Source organism: Bubalus kerabau, chromosome 20 (assembly GCF_029407905.1).
Source record: "Bubalus kerabau isolate K-KA32 ecotype Philippines breed swamp buffalo chromosome 20, PCC_UOA_SB_1v2, whole genome shotgun sequence".
Classification (NCBI taxonomy): domain Eukaryota; kingdom Metazoa; phylum Chordata; class Mammalia; order Artiodactyla; family Bovidae; genus Bubalus; species Bubalus kerabau.
In genome coordinates this window covers 15523517-15543664 of record NC_073643.1, presented here as the reverse complement: position 1 = coordinate 15543664, position 20148 = coordinate 15523517, and the positions used below count along the sequence as shown (strand labels likewise).

General features: G+C 41.2%; 1 protein-coding gene across 4 annotated transcripts in view; it reads right to left on the bottom strand.

Annotated features, from left to right (window-relative positions):
• The window catches only part of CTNNB1 (catenin beta 1), a 49644-nt gene extending 30234 nt beyond the window's left edge, over positions 1-19410 (bottom strand). For all 4 annotated transcript variants that reach the window (XM_055558365.1, XM_055558362.1, XM_055558360.1 and 1 more), the window contains exon 1: positions 19216-19410. The gene's annotated coding sequence lies outside the window, so the exon portion shown is untranslated. The remainder of the gene's footprint in view (positions 1-19215) is intronic.
• Between the last annotated feature and the right edge of the window lie 738 nt (positions 19411-20148).

Here is a 20148-nt window from a genome sequence, read left to right as displayed (position 1 = left end):
TTTTTAACTCTCTAGAAACAATTTCTAGTGCTATCAACATAGACAGAATGATTTATTTTTTCATTTACTTTTCCCCCAATAGTGTGTATTTATTTCTCATTATAAGTTAATAAACATCTTTATACAGAGGAATGTTAAGAATATTACTGTCTTAATAATTCCAACTTTCTATGCCATTTAGTTTAATTTTTCAACAGTTATGCACCTGGTACTTTCAGAAAATGTTCAATGAACATTTTTGAAAACATTAAGAGGTGGGGGTTAGGGAACCAATCTCCACATGGTGGAAAATATGAATATTGTTATCTCTACACCTCAGAAACATAGGAATTGATAAATGACTCATCCAAGGATGACACAGAATCAAGATTCAAACACTAGTCTTTTTTTTTTTTTTTAATTCCACATATTGTGATCTCTAATCTGACAGAAACTTTTCCTCACATTTTATTCAAAAATCTGTAAAATCAAAATATAGGCACTATATTTACTGGCGGAAAAAAGTTTTTCAGTTGATGCATGTGATTCAAACCCGTTTTCTTCAAAGTCACCTGTATTATGTATGTTCATACCAAATGTGTTTCCTAAAGCATTTTTAAACAATGTACCACAGAGATAAAAATGAATGTAGACATAAGCATACGGATCAAATAAATTCCTTATAGCGAGCTGACTTTGATACAAATACTGTAACTTTTGTTTTTTATATATTGTTTGATATATTTCTGCTAATTCTTTTACCTTTTGACTCTTTTAATTAATTGCCTCATATATTGAAAATTCACTGGAAGGATTGATGCTGAAGCTGAAGCTCCAATACTTTGGGGCAAGAACCGGGCCATCAGAGGGGACCCTGATTCTGAGAAAGATTGAGGGCAAGAGGAGAAGGGGGTGACAGAGAATGAGATGGTGGGATGGCATCACTGACTTAATGGGCATGACTTTGAGCAAACTCGGAGAAAAGTGAAGGACAGGGAAGCCTTCACTATGAACTGTGCTGCAGTTCATGGGGTCACAAAGAGTCAGGCACGACTTGGCGACTGAACAACAACATACACTGAATAGGAAGTTGGATATTGTCCTTTTCTAACCCAGTTTGACAGTCTTTTTAAAAACATTTTATTTCATTTATAGCTGTTACAAATTGTATGTTGGTCCTATCCCTCATCTTATTTTTGTCTGCAAATTCTAACATCTGGTTTATTTCAGCATTCTTTTTTCCTCTTGATCTTTGGCAATTTTTTTTTCCTTAATTTTTCACATGTCTAGTAACTACAGATTGTATATTATATATCTGATATTGTGTATTGGATATATTGTGGAAACTCTGGTTTCTGGAGTCTTCTTTTAAACATTCTTTAAGACAGTCAAATCATCTTAATTTTATAGAGCTTGGTTTCACACATTATTAGAAGTGATCTATCTCAGATTTTACCCTTAGACTTAGGGTGAATTACCTTAATCCTGGGAAACATCTTTAGTCCTCAAGTGTGATTGTTCTCTGGTTTCAAATGAAAAGCATGAAGTGTTTACCAAGACCCCCTAATTTGGTAGGATTCAAACTCCAAACTCTTCTTCACAGTGAGGGTGGAAGCTGAAATCTCTGCTCATACTTCTCAGTGTTCCATGTACTGCTTTAAAATGAGCTCCTTGAAATCGCCCCCGCTCCACACACATACAAGTTTACACACAGATTCTGAAGCTTCCCTCTGGGACTCCCTTCACTCTGAATCTACCTATCCCCTACCCTCAATTTCCAGCCATCCTGGCAACCCTGAGCTCCATCGTCTGATACTACATGAGTTCTAGACTTCACTAGAAACACTGGTCGTAGTTCTCACTAGGGAAGCCTTAGAAATATGGATGTCACCAAGTGAGTGTGTCCCTTCTTTCATGGGTCACACAACTCCTCAAAATTCTGTCTTCTTTTGACCATTCTCCGGTACCTTCAAACAGCTATTTTTATATTTTCTCCCAAAGTTTCTAATTTTTTTCTTCTAGTTTTATTGAGATATAACTAATACATACTGTGCAAGATACATAATATGATTTCATTTACACACATCATGAAAGGATTATTACAGTATATTTAGCAAACATCCATCACCTCATATACAGATACAGAATTAATAGAAAAAAATTTCTTCTGGTGATGAGAACCTAGGATTTACTCTCTTAACAACTTCCACATATAACAGACAGCAGAGTTAATCGTGTCGTACATTACATCCCCAGCACTTATTTGTAACTGCAAGTCTGTACCTTTTTTGACTGCCTTCATCCAATTTCCCCCTTTAAAATTGTTTTTTTAACCAAAAAGATCTCCAATCTTGCTTGCAGAACCATTTAAATTGGTCCTCCCAAAGGTTCTAACCTGGAACTTTAAAAAACACAGATTACCTGGCTCCAGCCCCATGGTTTTCTATCAGCTGGGCTGGAAAGGACGTGGCCAATGCTGCTACTCCCAGAGCAAAGGGCTACAGATAGAGACAAACTATGATTCAACTCCATGTATAACAGTAACCCAAGCTAAAAAAAACCCGCAAAAACAAAACATAAACCTGACTCCACAGAGTAACCCTAGCAGCAGTTCCTTGAGAACCATCTATTCATTAAGACAGCACATACTCTGACTTAATCTTTAGCCAACTTTTGCCCCCCACCATGCACAGCAACAGCATGGCACTCTTCCAAGCAGAAGGACCTCCTGCTGCCTTCGACAGCCTTACCATAGTATTAGGTCGCCTAATTACGAGGTTTTCATACATTTAGGAAGAAGAGAATATTATATAGAAGAATAAGCTAGGAAGCATTTACTTTCAATATGTTACTCTGGTACCTCAATACAAAGAACTTCAAGGAACTCTAAACTGCTGTTCTATTGTGAGTCCAAAAATATACTGGAGAGTGAGTCAAAACCTGGAGCTATATACAAATGCCCAATTGGTATATTATGTTCTTTGTCTTCTCAATTTACCAAATTGTGAGGTTAAGAGATTTTCTGTCCCACAAGAAATCTTTTCCATAATTTTTTCATTTACTCAATAGTTCTAGCATACAGCAATAACAATAGCATAAATGCAATGAATGGAGAGATTTCATATATTCAACAAATTTGTTATGCAACTGCTATATGCCAAGAAGAAGAACAGATTCTGAGGATATAGCGGCGATATAAAACAGACAACAGACATGGTCCTTACATTCTTGACAGAGACACAGACAACTGAATAAACAATTACAAGGAGTGTAACAAGTGTGTAACAAGTGTAACAAGTATGTAACCTGTAACAATCACAAGTGTGTAGTTGAGTGACAAGTGGGAGAAGGCAGTGGAAACCACACTGGGACAAGTGAAGGCCCTGCGTGAAGAGCAGCCACAGGCTTCTGTGGCGGCCTTCAAGGGAGCCTTCAAGCTGAGACCTAAAGATGCACAGGAGCCAGCACATAAGGAGCAGAGCAGGAATATTCCAGAAATCAGAAATAATGTGCACAATTCCAGAACTGTTAGGACTATCTTTTACAACCACAGTAGTTTGATAATAGTGGGAAAGAGTAATTATAATGAGGTTGAAAGTAGCCAGACCATGTAGAGCTTTTCAGCCCTTAAAAAAAAAAAAAGGATTTCTTATTCTAAATGCCACTGGAAATCCATGAAGGGTTATAAAGCAGGTGAACAAGATCCTATTTGAGTTCTTCAAAACTGACCTTGGCTATAATAAAAAAAACTGAAAGGGTAACAGGAAAAAGGTAAACCGGTAAAGCAATGTCCAGTGACAGATGGTGGCTTAGGCTAGGCTACCAGCACTGGGCACAAACAGTAGCTCGATTAGAGAAATACTTTGGAGACAGAAAAAAGAGGCTCTACTGATGGACTGACTGCAGTAGATGAGAGGAATTAAAGATGACTCCTAGAAAATAATAGCAAATGAAGCAACTGACAAACAACTAATCTCAAAAATATACAAGCAACTCCTACAGCTCAACACCAGAAAAATAAATGACCCAATCAAAAAATGGGCCAAAGAACTAAATAGACATTTCTCCAAAGAAGACATACAGATGGCTAACAAACACATGAAAAGATGCTCAACATCACTCATTATCAGAGAAATGCAAATCAAAACCACTATGAGGTACCATTTCACGCCAGTCAGAATGGCTGCGATCCAAAAGTCTACAAGCAATAAATGCTGGAGAGGGTGTGGAGAAAAGGGAACCCTCTTACACTGTTGGTGGGAATGCAAACTAGTACAGCCACTATGGAGAACAGTGTGGAGATTCCTTAAAAAACTGGAAATAGAACTGCCTTATGATCCAGCAATCCCACTGCTGGGCATACACACTGAGGAAACCAGAATTGAAAGAAACACATGTACCCCAATGTTCATCGCAGCACTGTTTATAATAGCCAGGACATGGAAGCAACCTAGATGTCCATCAGCAGATGAATGGATAAGAAAGCTGTGGTACATATACACAATGGAGTATTACTCAGCCATTAAAAAGAATACATTTGAATCTGTTCTAATGAGGTGGATGAAACTGGAGCCTATTATACAGAGTGAAGTAAGCCAGAAAGAAAAACACCAATACAGTATACTAACGCATATATATGGAATTTAGAAAGATGGTAACAATAACCCTGTGTACGAGACAGCAAAAGAGACACTGATGTATAGATCAGTCTTATGGACTCTGTGGGAGAGGCAGAGGGTGGGGAGATTTGGGAGAATGGCATTTAAACATGTATAATATCATGTATGAAACGAGTCACCAGTCCAGGTTCGATGCACGATACTGGATGCTTGGGGCTGCTGCACTGGGATGACCCAGAGGGAGGGTATGGGGAGGGAGGAGGGAAGAGGGTTCAGGATGGGGAACACAGGTATACCTGTGGCGGATTCATTTCGATATTTGGCAAAACTAATACAATATTGTAAAGTTTAAAAATAATATAAAATAAAAAAAAAAAAATAAAGATGACTCCTAATAAACAAGATGAAAAGACAATCCTCACAAAGGAAGAAAATATTTGCAAAGCCAACTGACAAAAGGATTAATCTCCAAAATACACAAACAGGTCATGTAGCTCAATTAAAAAACAAAACAAAACAAAACAGGGCTTCCTTGGTGGCTCAGTGGTAAATAATCTGCCTGTCAATGCAAGAGACATGTGTCCGATCCCTAGTCCAGGAATATCTCATATGCCATGAAGCAACTAAGCCCATGTGTTACAACTACTGAGCCTGTTCTCAAGAGCCTGAAAGACACAACTATTGAAGCCTATGTGCCCTAAAGCCCACGCTCCACAACAAGAGAAACCCCAGCAATGAGAAGTCCACACACAGCAACAAAGACCCAGCACAAGCAAAAACAAGCAAAAAGGTTAAATTTAAAATTATATATATATATATATACACACACACACATATAAACAATCAAGAAGTGAGCAAAAGACCTAAATAGACATTTCTCCAAAGAATACATACAGATGGCCAAGAGGTGAATGGAAAGATGCTTGACATCACTAATGATTAGAGAAATGCAAATAAAAACTACAAGGACGTATTCACCTCATACCAGTCAGAATGGCCATCATCAAAAAGTCTACCAATCCTGAAGAGAGTGTGGAGACAAGGGAACCGTGCTGCACTGTTGGTGGGAATGTAAACTGACATAGGCACCATGGAGAACAGTATGGTGGTCCCTTTAAAAACTAAAAAACACAACCAACATATGACTCCAACAATCCCACTCCTGGGCATATACCCTGAAAAAATAATAATTCAAAAAGACACATGTACCCCAATGTTCACTGCAGCATTATTTACACTAGTCAGGACATGCAAACAACCCAAATGGCCAATGACAGATTAATGGAGAAAGATGTGTTACATGTATACAGTGGAATATGACTCAGCCACTGAAAAGAATTCAATAGTCATTTGTAGAGATGTAGATGAACCTAGAGTCTGTCATATAGAGTGAAGTCAGAAAATCAATATTGTACATTAACACATAAATGTGTAATCTACAAAAAAGGTACAGATGAACCTATTTCCAAGGCAGGAATAGAGTTGCAGACGTAAGAGAACGGAAGTGTGAACATCAGGGATGAAAGGGGAGAGTGAGACGAATTGGGAGACTAGGACTGACATATACACAGCACCATGTGTAAAACAGATGTTGCTGTTTAGTCGCTAAGCCATGTCTCTTTGTGACCCCCATGGACTGTAGCTCACCATGCTCCTCTGTCCAAGGCATTTCCCAGGCAAAAATACTGAACTGGGTTGCTATTTTCTTCTCCAGGGAATCTTTCCAAACTGGGGATTGAACTCAGGTCTCCTACATTGGCAAGCAGATTCTTTACCACTAAGTCACCAGGGAAGCCCGTAAAATAGCAAGCTAGTGGGAATCTGCTATAAAGCACAAAAAGCTTGGCTTGGTGCTAGCTCTGTGATGACCTAGAAGGAAGAGATGAGGGGTTTGAGGAAGTCGGGGGAGAGGAGATATATTTATACATATAGCTGATCCACTTCACTGTACAGGAGACACTAACACAACATTGTAAAGCAATTATATTCCAATAAAAAAAGACAAATGTACCCCAACGTTCGCTGCAGCACTATTTACAATAGCCAGGACATGGAAACAACCAAAGTGTCCATCGACAGATGAATGGATAAAGAAGTTGTGGTGCATTTATACAGTAGAATATTACTTAGCCATAAAAATGAAAAAAATTGGGAAATTTGTAAAGAGGATGGACCTAGGAGTCTATCATACAGAGTGAAGCAAGTCAGGAAGAAAAAAACAAATGCTGTATTTTAATGCATATATGTGGCACCTAGAAAAATGGTACAGACTGCAGAGCAGGATTAGAGACACAGACGTAGATAATGAACATGTAGACACAGGGGGTTGGGGGTGGGATGAAAAAAAAAATGACTCCTAGGCATTTGGATTGCGCAATTAGGCTGTGATACTTCCTGAGCTTGGAGTATGTGAGAAAAAATAGCCATTAGTCACACACGGCTATTTAAATTTTTATTAAAATTTAGCTCAGTCACATTACCACATTTCAAGTGCTCAAGAGTCACATGTAGCTGGTGGCTACCATATCAACCTCACAGATGTAGAACATTTCCATTATCACAGAAAGTTCTACTGGACACTCCTGTTCCAAAGGCAAGTTCAAAAACAAAAATGCACCAAATGCTAAAGTGACCCAGCAAGACTAAAGGTAAAAAGTATCTCTTTCATTGGTCAACATGGAGGTCCAATAATGAGTTCAGCAAAAGGAGGTTCACTGATAATAAAAGCCAAACACAAACTGAAATAGGAGATGAAAGATGAAGACCATATCCACAGGATATGTCTTTCAGAGTGTGAAAGGGAGCAGAGAAATTAAAGGGGCATTAGCTGCAAAGAAACAAAAGTCATCCAATTCCAGAATATTCACCTATTCAACCAATATTTATTAGCATCTAGAACTTCCATACACTGTTCTGAGTACCAGGTATACAAACCAGAACAAGATCGTGAAAGGAGAAAAGAAGCAAGTAAACACAGGTTACTTCAGAATATGATTAAGTGCAACAAACCAAGTAAAAGAAGATGGTAAAGTGAAAATGCGTGAATCGGGAAGAACTCAATCTAACGGGAGCCATAAATGACAGTAAAGAACCACCTCTGCAAAGATGGAATATACTTATGTGCTACTGGGAAAGATCCAAAGTGAGGTGAGAAGATTTAAAAGTCATTCACTCAACACATATTCACTAATCAACTAGTGTACACTATGATTCTAGGCACTGGGAAGAAAGCAAAAAGTGAGGAAATAGACAATAATCCCTGTCTTTCTAGAGCTTATGTTCTAGGAGGTGAAAAAAAAAAAAGAGGAGGAAAAAATGGTAAAATATCTATGATGTTAGACAGTGTTGAAGGCTAAAGAAAAACAAGCAAGAAAGGAGGTAGGAAATTAATGAAGAACTGGGTTTACAGAGCCTGCACCTCCTAAGCATCCCTCCAACCTAGCTCTTCTGTGCCCAGTGCCACCTGACCTAAGTCACCACCACCTGTGTCACCGGCATGACTGCTGTCGTTATTTTCCTGGTTTCCACTCCTTTCTTAAATCCTTTCAGTTTTATTTCTTTGATGAGTGACAGGAGGAAAGAAGTAGGTGATAGAGAGAATAGTCTAAACACACAGGAGAGTGTGCTTTTACAGAATGAGACCATAAGCCCCTGGAGGTTTTTGAACAGAAAAGTTCTATGATCATTGCTTTAAAAGGATTATTCTGGTCACTATGTTGAGATTACATTTAAAGGGAACAAATGTAAGCAGGAAGACCAGTAAGACCTCTTCAGTAACCCTAGGATGGCATGGCTATGAAACGGCATAGTAAGAAATGGCTGAATTTTGCATCTATATTAGAAGAACAGACAATTTTCAGACAGGGTACAGTGACAGAAAGACAGTCAAGAACAGCAAGGTTTTTGGTGTAACTAAAAAGGTGCATTTTAGGACATACTAACTCAAGCAGCCTTAGGAGAAATTGGGAGCTCAGTTTTAGATACATTACATTTGAGATGCTTCTTAAGACATCCAAAATGTTGGGGGAAACGTTGGCTATCATGACCTATAGTTCAGGGCAGAAACTCAGGCTAAGGATATAAATCTGGAAACCGTCAGCAAACAGGTTAAATACTATGTTTAAAGCTATGAGACTCGAGTGTATTTTGACAATGAAAAACGAGAGATCCAAGTGCTGAAGTTTCAGCCATTCCAATGTACGGATGAGACATAACAGAAAGAGCAAAGAGTAAGGAGGAACCACCAGTAAGGCAGGGAAAAAACCTGCTAGCAGATATGGTGGCCTAGAAGCCAAGTGAAACGTGTCTCAAGCAACTGTGCCAAGTGCTACTGAGAGGTTAAGTGTGATGAGGATGAGAGATTTATACAGTGGTGGTCACTGGTAGAAGTTGAAAAGGGGTGAGAGTGTATCCAAGCAATTGTTTCAAGGTGTCTTACTCAAAAGAGAAGCAGACTGGGTGCATGAAAGGGGAAACAAGAAGAAAAGATTTTTTTAAAACGGGGACAAAGATCATGCAAACTCACAGAAGGAAAAATCAAGGATGCAAGAGAAAGTAGGAAGAGTTATATTCTTGAGAGCAAGAGGGCATGGGATCTAGTATAGAAATGAGCTGGTTGTCCTCACCTCTGAACACTACAGTTTGTCCATAAATGACAGAGAAGGTGAACGGCACAGTCATAGATGTGAGAGCATACAGGAAATCTTCCAATTATTCGACATGCTTTGTGAAACAGAAAGCAAAGGAGACATATGGGGGAGGAAGTATTGGGAGGTTTGAGAAGGAAAAGACACAGTCATAAGGAAAGATGAACTCAGAGACCAAAGACCACTGGGCATGAAGTCAGGGAGGGACAAGGTTGTTGAGAGCTGAGTAGAAGTGAGGGTGAGGGATACTGAAAAGCTTTGACAGAGTGAAGTTATCTGTCACTGAAGAGCTGTTGGAATTAGGGTGGCTGAATCAGACAGAAAAATAAGGTTACTGGAGGAGAGGAAACCAAGGAACTAAGAGGTCAGAGTATTGGAGGCACTCTCTATATCAATGTTACTCAAAGCACCAGACCACAACACCCTACGGAGCTTGTGCCAGATTATATAAACCAACATACTGCTTCTTTCATCAAAAAAATTTTGGTACCAAAAAAAAAGTCAGGTGAACTAAACACTGAACTTAGTGACAGAGCTGAGTTACTTTCTGGCACAAACTATTTACTGCAATTCATACTGTAACAGTTCTCAGAGTGTGGGACATTTTGAGTAGCACTTGTCTACACAAATATTGGTATTACCAAGAATTATAACAAAAATAAGATGACAGTGAGCCAGAAGACAAGTGTTCAAGGAAGTAGGGGAATAAACCAGGAAAGTTGGTAATGACTTAAGATAACGAGAGTAGTAGGTGGTAATAATTTGATAGCATGAGAGTCAAAGCTGAAAGTTTTGGAAAAGAATGGTCAAGAAGTGACAATGAGGAACAAAGAGGACACTTCCTCCACCTTCTGGTTCACCAATAAAAGGTGCACAGGAAGAGGAAACCCTCACCACCTGAGAGAGCTGCAAGGTCAGTAGCATTATGGGGAGAAGCTAGGCTATAGCTGGAGCAAGAAAAAGAAAACATTCTCAGAAAAGACTGACAATAAAAAGCATGTGCTGAAGACTATGAGTTCTAGACAGACAGTGAATGGATTCCAAGAGATGATAAAATGTGGGAAATGGAGAGCCAAAACAGCAATGGGATCCAAACCTGGGAAGATAAGGGTAATACATACAGAACAGAAGCATAACTAAAAGAAGCAAGTCCTACAAAAGTCATGTGTCAGGACTGGCCTCTGACTAGAATATAACGCTTCATTATAACGATGGATCCTCCATGCAGACTGATAATAGAAGGCGAAGGAATTCCTGCTTACTTAGTTTCTCATGGGGGAATGGGGGTTAGTTTGAGGAGCAAAGAAAAGGTTAAACAGTCTTCCTATCTTCGCACTTTGAAGAGAAATGTAATATGATCTGGTGTATAATGGCAATAAGGAGAAGCCTAAGGCCCTTCAGCATACAGTCAGGGCATTCTTCAAGCATGATTCAAGAATATAAGTATTCTTACAAAAGAAAATATCTATTTCAGTATTTTAATTATCATTACTCTGCCTTATGAATTACTCCCAGATTTCTCATCTCCTAATCTAGCCTCTTTTCATTCTATGGGGAATAGACTGGCTGGCACTCTGATTTAGGACCTATGAAAAAATGACAGCAGAATTAAGGCAGAAAATAGTGACCTAGGGACAACTATCATATATAACATGAATTTTACCTTGTAAATGGATCACAGAGGACATCTATAACTAAAAGTCAGAACAATATAAACCTCATTTCATATCATGTGGCTTTTCCAACTAAATGAACTTTAAATGAAACAACTTTAAAATAAAGCAAAGTACCAGAAAGACTAAATTTATGAATGTATCTAGAGAGTAGTACATCAACTTACTATGTTCCCTATGTAACATTTATTGTCTACTTTCCCTTGTGGCTCAGCTGGTAAAGAATCCACCTGCAATGCGGGAAATCTGGGTTTAATTCCTAGGTTGGGAAGATCCCCTGGAGAAGGGAAAGGCTACCCACCCAGTATTGTGGCCTGGAGAATTCCATGGATTATATACGCAAAGAGTAAGACAAGACTGAGCGACTTCCACTTTGTATCTAAATGAACTGTTGAATATAAAGTAATGTTTGACATTGCTACATTCTTTCAGTGGCTCAGGAAAGATTCTAAGTGTCTACCTCAGCACTTCTACACAAGAGAAAGGATACCACTCAGAAACATCCAGAGTTAACTGGATTGAGAAATGTTTCCAAGAAACCGGTGTTCCTCAGGTACACGTGTCATTCATCTAATACACAGATAACTCCAAAGACATACTCATTCTCTACACCCTTCTCTGCAAACCACTGAATTATACTTCGGGGTTGGGGGGAGGGGGGAGGCTTTTACAACAGCCACCCCTCCATGAAGCAAATTAAAATCATTAAGATCACCTTCAAATTGCATTTAAGAAAGTTTGCAGTAAATCTAACTTCTCACATTTTTATACAGATAACGTACAATAAAGTATGACTAAATACATGTCAAGTATTTCAGTCATCATAAACCTGTTCAGAGCAACTTAGCAGGCACCCTGTAGCACATGCACATCTTTTACTTCCAAGTCAGATCAGCCGCCAGCATGAAAGACAAGATTTACCACAGCTATCACCTGTGTGCCATGTGGACTGATGAACTTCAAATTAAACAGGTTAAAAATATCTCCCCAACCCCCAGATTTTTTAACTAACACACCTGTTAAATCAGTTAAAAGGAAAATCAGTCCAGCAACGAGAGTTATGAAATTACAAGTAAAAAAATGGGAATGTTAATGAAGAAACAGATGGAAATAAATAGGGGAGCAAATTGGCATTGCTATGAAGCAGCTTCACCTTAACAGCATCCATCCATATATCACACTTTTCAAACTATCTGGGGGTTGGGGACGCTTTTCAACAAGTTCAAAAGAAATCAGAGGCCGGAATTTTCTGGACTGTTACAAGAAAAATTTTACAGTGGTTCTGTAAAGTTATATGGGGATTGTGGAACAGGCCAAGGGGTGAGCACCTTGGGACAAACGTGTTCTGAAAAGTCCACTGCTCAGTTTGGCTTGCATTCTATATCATATCATATAAACACAATTGCAGTCAGCAGCACTATTTTCAGATGATACTTTTTAAAACCAATGCTGGCTTATGGTTTGTACTTTCAGTACAAACATAGTAGGCCACTTAAACATGTAATCTAAAGACTAAATATACAACTTTTCAAACTTTGGAAATGAAGAATCTTGCCCTAGCAGCAAAAGACTTGACCAATATCTATTTGACTGCCTGCCTAAATTTATTCTGACCAGGGGATGCAATGGATTGGGAGATTGGGACTGCACTGCTGCTGCTGCTAAGTCACTTCAGTCGTGTCCGACTCTGTGCGACCCCAGAGACGGCAGCCCAGCAGGCTCCCCCGTCCCTGGGATTCTCCAGGCAAGAACACTGGAGTGGGTTGCCATTTCCTTCTCCAATGCATGAAAGTGGAAAGTGAAAGTGAAGTCGCTCAGCCATGTCCGACTCTTGGCGACCCCATGGACTGCAGCCCACCAGGCTCCTCCGTCCCTGGGATTTTCCAGGCAACAGTACTGGAGTGGGGTGCCATTGCCTTCTCCTACTATGTACAAAATAGATAATACTACTATGTATAGAAGGGACAACTAATGAGAATAGACTATACAGCTCAGGGAGCTCTACTTAATGCTCTGTGGTGACCTAAATGGGAAATAAATCCAAAAACAGAGGGGATATACGTGTACGTACGGCTGATTCACTCCACGGTACACAACATGGTACAGCAACTATACTCATAAAAAATTTTAAAATATATTCTGATCAAATAGGAGTAAGCTATTACTTAAAAAAAAAAACTAACATTCAATTAATTTTTCATTATCTAAACTTTGCTTTTCAGTTTTAAATCTAGTCTGAAAAATAGATCATCACAGAAATGCAGACTTGAGCTGAAAACCAGGATGTGACTTAAAGACATCAATAAAACTTCAGGCTGATATGATTGTTTACACACAGCCAGAATTTGTCCAGCATTTTAAGCACCTTCAATGTTAAGTTTTAAGACCTCTTTCAAGAAAACACTTTAAAAACTATACTTAAGATGATCAAGTGATGAACAAGTCTGTTCTTTCTTCTCTTTTTCCTTGATCCAATCCATCTTAATTCTTAAGCTTTTTAAGTGCAGGTTTCCCAGGTTTCACAGAGTTAATGATATGAACCTGCTTTAAGTTCCTAATCTGTTTATATAGTCAATTGATACAAGGCATTCTTAAAATGCCAAATATGAACCTAATGGTTTATCAAATCTTTATTTACTAAGTTATGAAAGTAAAAATGTTACTCACTCAGTTGTGTCAATATGTATATATAGAGACAAAGATACAGAATTGTACTACCTTCAGTCACTTAATAGAATCATCATTAAACTCCAAATGGTTCACTGCAGATGTCACAAACTGGCAGATCCTGCCAATAGGTGTATTTAATTTGTGTTAAAATGTCTTAAAACATGAATTTCACCTACCAACATGTGCAAATCATGTGTGTGCTACATTGCTTCAGTAGTGTCAGACTCTTTGTGACCCTATGGACTTTAGCCAACCAGTCTCCTCTGTCCATGGGATTCTCCAGGCAAGAATAATGGAGTGGGTTGCCATTTTCTCCTCCAGGAGATCTTCCCAACTCAGGGATCAAACCCACAGCTTGTGCAACTCCTGCATCCCAGGCAGATTCTTTACTGCTAAGCCACCAAGCCCCATTGGTGCAAATCATGAGATGCACATTAATCCATATTTCCTGCTTCTCTTAGAAGAAAGAAAAAATTCAGATGATGTGGAAACCTAAACTGCTTTCCACACAATGGCTGCAGCTGAAGATTGGCTTAGATGGGACATATGTTCTCTTAATTTGTTGTAGTTCACAGGGGCCCAGTGAGCCCATACCGCTTGGAGATACCGAGTAGCTACTCCCACTGGGATGCAAGATCAATCCTATATGGTTTGTGACAGAGATCTTAGTCACTTATATTGTTTGTCAAATTGTTGCATGAAGACAAGTGGCCAATTTCAAGAGATGAATTAGGTCCCTAACAGGCAGAATTTTTTTTTTTAAAGATGTACACAGTTTTCAAGAGAACTTTCAAATCTACTCTCTTCTCATAAAAATCTTTGAAACTGGAACACAAGCTATTTGACCTTGATTCAGTAAATGATGAAAATAATAGTTACGGACTTGGACATTACTTATTCCATACATGATCCTTTATGAAGGATCACAACCCATTCTGAAATATAAAACAGCTGAGGCATTCTTGCCTTATGTTTTTAAAAAGATATAACAATAATACATTTCTTAAATAGTCGAAAATCATTATCAATGTTTCCACAAAATCATACTAAATTCCAGAGCAAAATGGAGCAGTAAGTGATATGGTCATTTTCCCTCCCTACTCAATCAATTAACTTTTAAACTTCATTTCAACCACCTATTTATGGAAAACATACAAAGGTAAAAACATTTTTTCTAAGCTGAGTGTTTTCCATAAAAATGACCATTTGACTTCTAAAAGCTATTTTTAAATGGGTTTTATTCCTGTTATTAATCAGAATCTGATTTGAAATAAGCATTTTCATAAAATAATGCTACTAAGAGAAATAGCAAGAACTGTAACACAGGAGTGTGGAGGAGTTTTTATTGAAGAATTTAAAGGTCAAAATATGGGAATAGTGCATCAAAGCACTATACAAATGTATACTCTACACAAATGCCTGTAGTCACTACGCATTATACTCTGGAGTTCACATAAGTTGACTCAACCAGCTTTGTTGATAACCAATTCTTAACAGACATAATATTCTTTGTTGATAACCAATTCTTAACAGACATAATATTGAAAATGTAACCAGGTTGAAGACTTACTTCAGTTTTATTGTATAAGAAATTTTAGACAAATTGATAATTCACTTTTTTGTTAACTTTATCTGAGAATCTTAGTTTCTAAAATTCATTAATATGGCTCAGTTTTAGGTCGCTCAGCCACGTCTGACTCTTTCTGACCCTATGGGTTGCAGCGCGCCAGGCTCCTCTGTCCATGGGATTCTCCAGGCAAGAGCACTGGAGTGGATAGCCATTCTCTCCTATAGGGTATCTTTCCAACCCAAGCACTGAACCTGGGTCTCCTGCATCACAGGTGGATTCTTTACCATCTGAGCCATCGGGGAAGCCCAGATACTAGGATGTTTAGACTAAGTTTTTGGTTTATAATTATATTTAAGCAGAACTTCCTACAAAAAGTGACAGAATTTAACTCCTGATTTAACTTTGACCTTTCTCCTGCAAATAATGGCTGAGATGACATGTTCTAGAGCCAATCTTTTAACTAGCAATAATAATATGAACATCCTATTCTAGAATTAAAAAGTTTTCTTGACTGATGCTTTCTCACCAAAACTATTCATAAATATATTTCACACAAATTTTATGGGGGGAAAAAATCACCAGCATTACATTATATCCACTGGAGGGCACTCAATGTGACCAAAGCATGCAATGAAAACATGCCCTGACGCTATTGTCACTCAGCTGCATCAGGTTTGAGGAGACGTTGAGGCTAGAGAATAGTATCTTTTAAAACAAAAGATGCTCACAATTAGCAAGATAGTTAATCTCTAAAAAGGGTTGCTAACATGACTGATTCTTTTATAAGAGCTTCTTTTTCCTTAGGGAGCAAATTTAAATACATGCTTCAGGGATACACGGTTCAGGCCTCAACAGAAGTATCTAGATTTCAAACCTGGTCAAGCTCAGACTTGCATACAACACAAAAGCAGCATTCTTAAGTAAACAGAGGAAATAAAGAACTTTCTCCAGAGTTTAAGTGATTAAGAACTACACAAGGTAACTCCTATTCATTTTCAAGCAATACAACAAATCACATATTTTCCTTTCCTGGAACTTACAAAGTATACATTTATTTTAGCCCATTAGCCTGGTTATCTATCAAGACACAATTAGAACAGTATTACATAAACAATAATCTGTTAAAAGAATGAAGAATGATTTTGCAAATCAGTCTTCTCTCAATGAGGGTCCAAGAGGCAAAAGATACAAGCTCTGGACTAACACAAGTAGCTACTAGTCTCTGTTTTACTACTTACTTTTAAGATACAAAAATGCTTTTACTCAAACTGTTTCAACAAAAGATATCGTATTCCCAACAAAAAGAGAGCTACAAGAATACAACTAAGTTAATACAACTAGTGTTTTCACAACCAAAGTCACAAGTCAACATGCAGCACGAAACAGTTGTTAATACTTTTTATTACAAGTTTGTCCTGCTCTAAAAGCATTCATCCTTTCTGCCCTGGGCTGGCAATCAAGCACGCTTCCAACCAAGCTCAAAGTACATACTTAAAATTTACCACCTACTCCTCTGCAGTTATTATCAGCAACTAGTAAACCATAAAAGAGAAACAAAATCTCATTATAACTGGATGCTGTATTGTTTCATTTCAACAACACAAAAGTTTCATTTGGCTGAAGATACTACAAACAACCTATCTCTGGGATTTTAATTTCACTGCTACTTACAAGTATAAAAGAGTGAGATTCAAATTTTTGAATTCTCCATGTCCCTAGTTTCAACAATACACTCTTCTTTCCACTCCTCCCAACAATGAAACAGGCTGTCTGCATATAGCTTTCCCAAGAACCAAATCTCAAAACACTCAGAGAAATTAGCCTACTTCAAGTTTTCTCTTCCTATTTGGGGAGTGGAGGAGGGAAGTGTATATGAAAAGAAAAATATACAACTTCATTTATATGGATAATTTTATTCCATTTATCACTAGTAACAGTAAGAAGCTCAATCCGGTTTCAGTTTTAATACTGGAATCTACATAATTATCTTGGTAAAGTATATGTTTAAAAAGAAAACTTCTGGACACTGACACTTTAACACTACTAAATGTTTTACTTTTTTTAAGCCACCTTTTAAAATTTGGTTTTTCTTGAAAGCAACTTTAAATGACTGCTCTAGCTTCTGGGAAAATCAGCCTAGAACTCCGCAAGGACTCTAAGTTACATGCTATACTAACTAAACTTTGCAGCACAGTTTTTTAATTCCCCCCTCAAGGACTTCAGACTTGAATAGTCTCAGCATTCCTTTAATCCTATAGAATAGTCTCCTGGAAGTTTTTCAAATTACTGTTGCAATCACTTTAGGGCCTCGTACATGGCCTTCAGAACAAAGACTAGGTCAAAGTAATGAATACTGGACGCAAATTAATCAAATTTTATGAAAAGATATTCGCAAACATTATGGCACCTTTTTTTTTTTAACCCAGAGATTTGTGCGCTTAAATGTAAAAATAAAATAAATGTAGCGGCCACCTTAGTTCAGACCGAAAAAAATGCCTCCCAAACAAATGTTTGTCACTAATCTAAGCAGATATTAAACAGAAACATTAACAACAAAAAAAAAGTCAAGCTATGTCCAGTATCTCTTAAGACAACACGTTAACAGGAAGATAGCCGAAGGTACTGAATGTACACCAAGAGACAGAAGGAAACGGCTTCCCAAGTTCCAGACAAAATACTTATAACTTGGCCATCTGAAAAACAGCAGCCCAGACTTTATCAAAGGCGAGCCGTCTCTTCAAGCTGCTGTCTAGTCTAAGCCACCACTATTCACGACACAAAGCTCTCGTTTCACTAAAACCACTCCTCGATTTCCTTTTGCCGACCTCTGCATACCAGCAGACCAGTCTCCCTTCATTCACCACTCACAAACCCGGGGTGGGGGTGGGGGGAGACCACAGATGTCTGGAAGATACAAAGTAGGAGACAATGTTCCCTCCAACACCGAAAAGAAAACGAAGCAAACAGCTACACCCGACTGGCAAAGCTTTCAAGTTTAGTGGACTCAGGAGAAGGCTGTGAAAAGCGAACTTTGAAAGTCTCAGTTCCAAGTCCTCTCTCCAGACAAAACACGGAACGAAGTTGCAACGCTTGAATTTCCTGCGGGCCATTTCGTAGCGAGGGGAAAATCCACCCCGCTGGAAAGTGCTCTCAAAATCAAGTTTAGTTGCCGTGAAACTATTTGAATAAAGAATCTCCAGGAACACAATTCTCGAAGCAGTCGCAGGCTGAGTCCTTTGGGTCACTTGATAAGAGACAGTAAGCCAGCCGCCCTCGCCCTTATTTTTCCCAGGACCTCCCTAGCACGCCCGCTTTCACTCACCTGCACCGTACAAGAAAATGTAGGTGCAAGACATGTATTTTTATCTGTGCAAATCCTCCTGGCGCATCGCACGGTCTGCACTAACAGTTTGGATCCTCTAAGGTTTAAAGTTGCTCCGATTTAAACGAGCGCACTCACACCGGCAGGCCATTAAAAATCACTAACCTCTTATTAACCCTCGAAAAAATTTGTCCTTAAGCACGAAAGACGGAACCTGGAGATAGGACCTCACGTGGCGTCCCAGGCCCAGCGCCCGCACCCCAACTCCCCGCGGAGGCCGGGAAGGCGGAGTCCCCCGTCCCCACCCCGCCCCCCACCCCGGCCCCGGCGCATCCCGAGGCGCAGGGTCCCTCCCCCAAACTCAGCAGCGGCCTGAGCCCGGGACGGAAACCACAGCCCCCTCCACCCACCCGCCCACCCCGCTGGCCACCCGACCTCCCGGACGCGCCCTCGCGGCGCCCCCTCCCCAAAAGCGGCACCCCCGGGGCCCCCGAAGGAGCCGCGCGACCGGAACCGGGCCCGGCCGCCGCCCTCCGCCCCCCGGGCGCGGTCCGCCTCTGCCGCCTCCCCGGCGCCCCCAGCCCACACGCCCCTCTCCGCTCCCCACCCCGGGGCCTCGGGCTGCGCCGGGTCCGGCTCCCAGCCGCCGCCGGGACCGCGCGCCCGCGACGAAGTTTGGCTCCGAAGCGGGAAAGGGAGCAGCCCCAGACGGGTAAGGAAAGGAGCGCCCAAGCACCTCAGGGGAACAGGTTCCTCCCGCGGCGGGAGTCCGACCGTCCTCGGCCTGCGTTGGCGGCTTGACGGGGACCGGAGCTGCTCCTCGGACCTTGCTCCGTCTCCGCCTCCCCTCGCTCTTCGCTCCCGGGGCCGGGCTAGCACGGCTGCCACAGACCGAGAGGCTTAAAATGGCGCCGCACAAGGAGCTCTTATAAGTCGCGCTGGATTCACTGTATCCTGCCGCCAGCGGCGTAGCGCGGAGCGTTCCGCCGCGCGGGGACAAGGGGCGGGGCGCGGGCGCGCGGCGGAAAGTAGTCCCCGCGCCACGGAGCCGCCCGCCGCCGCCGCCGCCGCCGCCGCCGCCGCCGTCCTCCAGCCCGGGGCAGGGGTGGGGCGCCCGCGCTCTTTGCGGGCGCTCTCCCAGGTTGAGGCTGGCGCTGCCCCGCCGCGCGGGACTGGAGGGCGGCCCGCCAGGGCGCGGTAGTCCGAGTCAGGGAGGCGCGGGTCTCTGCGAGCCGGGGTGGGCTGGAGGGAGGGCGACACCGGTATTCTCCACTGTCCCGAGCCCGACGCCCCGGCCTCGCGCATGCCCCGGGCCATGAGAACAGATGCGGGGCTGGCAGCGCGCTGCCGGCTACCCGCGGGAGGCGGCATCGGGACCCCGGCCCTGCAGGGCAGGCGGCACACGTCCCGGGAGGGTGAAAGTTCAGGGCCAGGGAGGTGGCGGCGATGCCGGAGCTGAGGTCTGGGCCCACCCGCTCTGGACTCTGCCAGGCGCTGCCGCCGCCGTGCTCCCGGTCAGGGGACCCCGGCGCGTTCGTGCTTCCGCTGCCGTTGCAGTCTGGGCCCCAAGCTCTCTGCAGGACTTGGCTCGCAGCCGAGCCGCACATCACCTCAGAGCCCCCCCACGGTCCGGATCGTGGATCTCGCATCCCTACCAGCTGTTCATCTT